The sequence below is a fragment of the Magnolia sinica genome, chromosome 2 (genome assembly GCF_029962835.1).
Source record: "Magnolia sinica isolate HGM2019 chromosome 2, MsV1, whole genome shotgun sequence".
Lineage (NCBI taxonomy): Eukaryota > Viridiplantae > Streptophyta > Magnoliopsida > Magnoliales > Magnoliaceae > Magnolia > Magnolia sinica.
In genome coordinates this window covers 69,382,227-69,387,705 of record NC_080574.1, presented here as the reverse complement: position 1 = coordinate 69,387,705, position 5,479 = coordinate 69,382,227, and the positions used below count along the sequence as shown (strand labels likewise).

Sequence of the window (5,479 nt, the reverse complement as noted above, 5' to 3'; positions counted from 1 at the left end):
AATTAAGGTGTAAATTTTAGAATTTTTCTAATTCTAGGAAATAGTTTATTTTTAGACTTTAGGTTATTTCTTTCCCTTTTTAGAAATTAACTTTCTATTTTTGTTTCATCTTAGTAACTTTCTAATTCTAACACTTTTAGAATCTAATTTTGTTTCCTAATTTATTTTTAGAATATTTGTTTAGAAACTAACCTTCCTATTTTGTAGGCCTTTAAGATAGAAATTTCTAATTTGGTAAGCTCCTTCCCTACTCCCTATCTTTCAATTCTCTTTTAATAATCTACTTTCTAGTTTAGATCTTTCCCAATTTATTTTAGAAATCTCCACTTTCTTTTAAAAATTCCTTCTTTTAGAAATTGATTTACTGCTATTTTTCTTTTTAGAATCTAACTTATTTTTGTGTTATTTTGCAGGTCCTTAACTTAGGGGCATCAATTTGGTAATTTCTTTCCAACTCCCTCTCTCTTTTTCTTTTTAGATTTCCTTTTCCTTTCTTAGGATTAGACTTTGAATTTGATTGAGGGCTGCGAGTGTTTCATGCCCAAGTGGGCCCGTAACAACACTCGACGTCTCTTGACCGAAGGAGGATTAGTTGAGGGGTTGACTATCCATCGCAGGATTAGACACCGCTCGAACTCCCCTGAGTTAACTGAGGTTATGGCTGAAGATCAACCTCCTCTACTTCCACCTAGGGTAGAGGATACCCAAGATGAGAATGAGGTGCAACAGGCACCCCCGCCTCGTACTTTACGAGATTATCTACAACCGGCGGGAGTGAGTATGCCCTCATGCATGATTTTCCTTGAAAACACGGGACAAATGGACATCAAGCCGGGAGTTATCCAACTCCTTCCCAAATTCCATGGACTTGAATCGAAAGTCCATATTTACATTTGAAAGAGTTCGATGAGATTATAGCTACATTATGTTTTCCTAATGTATCCGAGGATACAATTAGTGAAACTCTTTCCTTTTTCCTTAAAAGAGAAAGCTAAGACGTGGTTACATTCATGCGTCCTAGATCCATTGGCACATGGAACGACATGCAGAGGGAATTTATAAAAAAACTCTTCCCACATCATAAAACGATTACCCTCAGAAAAGCAATCATGAACTTTGCCCAAAAGGAAGAGGAAACATTCTTCCAATGTTGGGAAAGGTTCAAAGATTTGGTCAGTTCATGCCCACAACACGGATTTGAAACGTGGCGCATTACAAATTTTTTCTATGATGGACTGACATCTTCCATGCGCCAAATGGTCGAGACAATGTGTAATGGAGAGTTCATTGATAAAGATGTCGACGAGACAGTTTGGCTGAAAAAACACAATCTTGGGACTATTACCCAAAGTTGAACACCACGTCTAGGCCGACTCAATTAAAGGAGAAAGGTGGATTATATCTCTTGAAAGAAGAGGATGATCTTAAGTGTAAAGTGACTACGCTCATAAGGAAAGTTAAGGCCATGGAAGGAAAGAATAATAAGGTTAATGAAACTATTTGCGGCATCTGTGATTACAACATTCATACAACTGAAAACTGTCCTACAATACCTGCCTTTCGAGGAGTGTTGAATGAACAAGCCAATGCCGCAAAAATAATTATCAAAGACCTTTTACTGGACCTAACTCCAATACATACAATCCTGGTTGGAAAAATCATCCAAACTTTAGTTGGAGGAATGGACAGATGGCTACTCCTCCATGTTTCTTCAATCAAAATCCAAATCAAGTGAAACCTCAAGAGGAACCGGTTCAAAATCCCATACAAGAGCTGGCTCAGGCAATGCGGGGAATTACAGATTTTATGCAAAAGATAGATTCTCGTATGACAGTAATAGAAAAGGGGATACTTCCTGCACAACCTCTCCCCAATCCTAAACCGCAGTACGAGAATAATGATCACAGCTCTTCAAATCAGATGGGACATGCTAAATCCATCACCACTCTTAGGAGTGGGAAGATCATTGATAAAACTCTTAGGTTAGGCCCGAAAAGCCTCAAGAACCAAAAGAGGACAACAATGATGGATCCAGTGATGCCCCACAAAAAGTAGAACCGGAACTTTTAGAGAAGCCAGTTGCTCCATTCCCCCAACGGTTGGTTTCACCAAAACCTCTCTCTAACTCTCAGGATATTCTAGAGGTGTTGAAACAGGTGAAAGTCAATATTCCTCTACTTGATGTCGTTAAACAGATACCTTCATATGCCAAATTTCTGAAAGACTTATGCACGACCAAAAGATGAAAAATTATTCAAAAGAAAATCTTCTTAACTGAGAAAGTGAGTGCCATCCTGAAGCAAGACGTGCCACAGAAATTCAAGGATCCCGGTAGCCCAACCATATCATGTGTAATCGGGAACCATCGAATTGATCACGCACTTCTTGACTTAGGAGCGAGCATCAATTTAATTCTCTACTCGGTATACAAACAGTTAGGTTTGGGTGAATTAAAACCCACCCTAACCACACTACAACTTGCTGATCGCTCTGTTCGTGTACCAAGAGGGATAATTGAGGATGTGTTGGTCCAAGTTGATAGATTTTACTACCCTGTAGACTTTATCATCCCTGGACACCGAACCCATCAATAACATGAGCACTCGATTCCCGTCATTCTTGGTCGCCCATTCCTTGCCACGTCAAATGCAATTATCAATTGCGGGAATGGTATCATGACTATGTCTTTTGGAAATTTGACATTGAGTCAAACATTTTTTTAATAACGGCAGAACTCAGAGGATGATGACGATTTCCACAACATTAACATGATTGACTCTTTCGTGGAAGATACGACACCTCTGACCTTATCCTCCGACCATCTAGAGACGTGCCTGGCCCACTCCCATGATTTTGATGATGACATGATTAGGGAGACGTGCGCCTTGCTTGATACTGCACCGGTACTTGAAGTTAACCGATGGAGGCCACAATTTGAAGAATTACCACAAACTGATGTAGTGCCTCTACCGTCTAACCTCAAGCCGCCGAAGCTTGACCTAAAACCTTTGCCCTCTGATTTGAAATATGCATATTTGGGTCAAGATGAGACATACCCGGTGGTGATCTCTGCCCACTTGGAGAAAGAACAGGAGAGTATGCTTATATCTACTCTCATTGAGCATAAAGGAGCCCTGGGATGGACGATAGCGGACCTCAAAGGAATCGATCCCTCGATTTGTACTCACCACATATATCTTGAGGATAATGCAAAAACTGCTCGGCAACCACAACGTAGATTAAATCTAAACATGAAGGAAGTGGTTAAGGCCGAGGTTCTTAAACTATTGGATGTGGGTATTATATACCCTATATCTGATAGTCAATGGGTGAGTCCAACTCAAGTGGTTCCTAAGAAGTCCGGAATCACCATCGTAGCCAATGCTAATAATGAACTCGTGCCAACTAGAGTCACTACTGGTTGGAGAATGTGCATTGACTACAGGAAGTTGAATACCGTCACGAGGAAAGACCACTTTCCTTTACCATTCATTGATCAGATCCTGGAAAGGTTAGCTGGTCATTCCTATTATAGTTTCCTTGACGGGTATTCGGGCTACAACCAGATAGAGATAGCCCCTGAAGACCAGGAAAAGACCACATTTACATGTCCCTACGGCACCTTTGCTTACCGAAGGATGCCATTCGGACTATGTAATGCCCCTGCCACCTTTCAGCGATGTATGCTTAGTATCTTTTCTGATATGGTAGGGCAATATCTAGAGGTCTTCATGGACGATTTCTCTGTTTACGGTCCATCTTTCAGCAAGTGCTTGGAAAGTCTTAAATGTGTGCTGAAAAGATGTGAAGAAAAGAACTTGGTACTTAATTGGGAGAAGTGTCATTTCATGGTTCAGAAGGGAATTGTCCTTGGGCATATCATCTCATCCAAAGGAATCGAGGTAGATAAGGCAAAAATCGATCTTATCTCTAACCTACCTCCACCCAAGAACATCGAGACGTGCGATCCTTCTTAGGACACGCAGGATTTTACAGCGATTCATAAAGGACTTTAGTCTCCTCTCTCGTCCATTATGTAATCTTCTTGAAAAGGATATTCCATTTAAGTGGAGTGAGCAATGCCAGGAAGCTTTCACCAAGCTTAAAGGCACATTAACCACTTTGCACCTATCATGCGGCCACCCGAATTGGAACCTTCCTTTTGAGCTTATGTGCGACGCTTGATTATGCTCTTGGGGCGGTCTAGGCCGGAGAAAAGACAAGAAGCCCTACGTCATTCACTACGCAAGTAGACTCTAAATCTGCCCAAGTGAACTACTCGACTACGGAAAAGGAACTCTTAGCCGTAGTGTTCGCCTTGGACAAATTTAGGTCCTACTTGATTGGATCCAAGATCATTATCTACACAGATCATGCGGCACTTAAGTATCTTCTTTGAAAAAATGATTCTAAGCCCCGCTTGATACGATGGATCCTTCTACTCCAAGAATTTGATTTGGAAATTAAAGATAAAAAGGGAGTAGAGAACGTAGTGGCCGATCACCTTTCTCGCCTTAATACCTCTGATTCCCTTGAGACAACCCATATCAATGACATGTTCCCTGAGGAACAATTGTTTAGAGTCTCCCATTCACCTTGGTTCGCTAATATTGCTAATTTTCTTATCACAGGTTCTATACTAACACATTGGACTGCGCAAGATAAGAAGAAATTTTTCACCGAGGTGCGCAACTTTTTCTGGGATGATCCTTATTTATTTAAATATTGCCCGGACCAAATTCTAAGGAGATGTGTACCAGGCGATGAGCATCGGAGCATCATCTCCTTGTCACTCAGAGGCTGTGGTGGTCACTTTTACGCTAAAAAGACCACGGCCAAGATTCTGCAGTGTGGCTTTTATCTTGGCCCACTATGTTTAGGGATACTCATGAGTTTTGCAAAGCTTGTGAGCGTTGTCAGAAATTGGGAGCATTGTCCCGTCGAAATATGATGCCTTTGAATCCCATTCTTATCATTGAAGCATTTGATTGCTGGGGCATCGATTTCATGAGACCATTCCCTCAATCGTTTGGAAATCTGTATATTTTGCTCGCCGTAGATTATGTCACTAAATGGGTCGAAGCGATTCCGTGTCGAAAGAATGACCATCGCACGGTCATTAAATTCCTAAAAGAAAACATCCTTTCTCGATTCGGAACGCCTCGAGCCATCATTAGTGATGGGGGCTCACACTTTTGTAATAGACCATTCGAGAGCTTAATGAGGAAATACGGTATCTCTCATAAGGTGAGCACCCCATACCATCCACAGACAAGTGGACAAGCTGAGATTTCTAATAGGGAGATTAAACATATTTTGGAGAAAACGGTTAACCCTGATCGTAAGGATTGGTCAATCCGATTGATCGATGCCTTATGGGCATACCGTACTGCCTTTAAAACTCCTATTGGAATGTCTCCCTTTAGACTTGTCTATGGGAAAGCTTGTCACTTGCCTGTGGAGCTGGAACATAAAGCAT

The 5,479-nt window shown here is 41.2% G+C and overlaps 1 non-coding gene across 1 annotated transcript; it reads right to left on the bottom strand.

Moving 5' to 3' along the window:
* Window positions 1–1,091: 1,091 nt before the first annotated feature.
* On the bottom strand, window positions 1,092–1,198 carry LOC131238163 (small nucleolar RNA R71). Its single transcript, XR_009167573.1, has one exon. It is a non-coding gene; the product is annotated as a small nucleolar RNA R71 (small nucleolar RNA).
* Between the last annotated feature and the right edge of the window lie 4,281 nt (window positions 1,199–5,479).